Consider the following 2,243-nt stretch of genomic DNA (forward strand, 5'->3'; position numbering starts at 1 on the left):
CGTAACGTTGGCCGTTCCAAACTATCCTACAATCCCTACTGCAAGCACAGCTGCGAAGTGCCCACTACGCCATAATTGTTCCTTTTGCGAATCAGCGAATGGCCCACTACGTGTCCGTAAGGCAACGCGCGAACCTAGGCAGCCGCTCACTTTGTTGGTGCTTTTTGCTGCTGATGATAATTAAACATGTTTGAGCGCTTTGTAATGGGTCGGCCTTTAAAATACCCGCTCGTTGCGCAATTCACATGTTTTAACGTCTGGCGCTATTATACGCTTCTGCCACACAATATTACATGCGTTAGGAAGACTCCTCCCACTACATGACATTCATAAAGTGTTTTTATTTTTCCTGGCTAGTTTCAAGCAATAGTGTGGCTCTGTGGTAGAACCCCTTGTTGAATTTCCCGCGTTCAGCCCGCAAGAAGAAGATGAGCTTTGGGCCAGCGAGTGCGTGCGCTCGTTCTACCAGGGATGAAGGAGCCAGTTTTACGTTCTGGGCTCATGCGGACGCTAATAAACGTCTGTTTGAGCTTCTAAGTCCGCGTCGGCTGTTTTGTCTGCCACATATTTTACGTTTGGTGCCGAAACCCGGGAAGCGACAGCCGGGAGCTACCGTCAAGGGACGTCACTGGTGGCTATAGACTGGAACAACAGCCGCGAACTACGGAGGCCTACCGATCAGCTGACCGCCATGGACAGGCTCAAGACGAAGAGGACCGCGCAAAGGGCCCAGAACACCCAGCTCATACAAGAGGCAAGTGCGCTACTTGAGAATGATGACGCGACAGTACGGCAGATCGACTCGATTTATGAGAGGCTCAAGAGCAATAACGAGGAGCTGAAGAAGTTTAATGATGCGATGGAGAACCAAATAAGTGACGAGGCATTCGAGGCGGAGTAGGCTACCGTGATTGAGTATGAGGACAACGCGACCCTCATCTTAGCCGAGCTCCAGAGCAAACGACGCCAGCATAGCGAAACATCTGCAGTGTCACCGCCCAGTCGAAGTTCCGACGTGCCGGCGGCTATTGGACCTGCTGATAGGACAGGAGCCAAGTTACCAAAGCTGACGATTAATTTTTCGCTGGTGACTTGTGTAAGTGGAGCGAGTTCTGGGAGAAATTCGATCAGGTCATCAACCAGAACGGCAATCTTACAACTAGCGACAAATTTAGCTACCTAAGGCTGTTCTTGAAAGGTGACGCGGCCGCAGCTATAGCGGGGCTTCCTACCACCGAAGCATGTTACGAAGACGCGTGAGACATTCTCAAAAGACGTTTCGGCGACAAAAAGTGCTTGGAGCAGGAGTATTTCTCAAGGCTTCCAAGGCTTATTCCTGTGCGTTCTTCTAACGAGGTGGCCAAACTCCGCAAGTTGTATGACCATGCGCTGATTAACACGCGGGGACTGGAGGCGCTTGGAATCAGCAAGTCGTTCTTCTCATCGATGCTATGCGAAGTTCTGCTGAGGGCATTGCCACATGACATCGTCGTAGCCTACCACAGATGTTGCGCAACACAACCGGCAAGTACCACCAACGGAAACGTTCAGCACGTCACGGAACTTGATCGCCTTCTTCAATTCGTCTGTATTGAAGTGGAGAGCCTCGAAAGCAGTGACTTTGGCGAACAGAAAGGATTTGATGAGGCAGCTCATCCTAAAGACAACGAGAGTCCTCACTGTCACAGCGCGATCCCAACGTCATCAGTGCTTCATTGTCAAGTTTCTACTACTCCTACGAATTCGAACTGCAATTTCTGTAAATCGACGCAGCATTTGACGGAGACATGCAGCATAGACTTACCGTTGCCAGAGAAGAAGAAACTTCTTTCTGCCGACATGCGGTGTTTTCGGTGCACCAGTAAAGATCACCGCGCGAGAGATTGCCGGCGGAAAATTGTGTCCTTTGGCTGCAACGGTCGTCATGCGTCCAGTATGTGCGACCCAGATAAGCTGATGCGAAAGCAGCGTGAAGACGTCAAAGTTACCGGTGAAGTTTCCAGACCAGGAAACGAAAAAACGCTGACTACCATGAAAAAGCGTGGGTGGACCTCACAAGGGAGCACGGAACCCTCATCATCAAAAACATTTCACTCCCGAATCGTGGGCATGACCACCCGACCTGACACTGCAGAAGAATTCTGCGAAATTATGGGCAAGGAAAAAGGAAGACTCCAGCGATATGAGACCCGACTCGGAGAGCGCGTTCCAACAACGCAAAGTCAGAGCCTGAGCCTGCCTTC

Source organism: Rhipicephalus sanguineus, chromosome 4 (assembly GCF_013339695.2).
Source record: "Rhipicephalus sanguineus isolate Rsan-2018 chromosome 4, BIME_Rsan_1.4, whole genome shotgun sequence".
NCBI classification, from domain to species: Eukaryota; Metazoa; Arthropoda; class Arachnida; order Ixodida; family Ixodidae; genus Rhipicephalus; species Rhipicephalus sanguineus.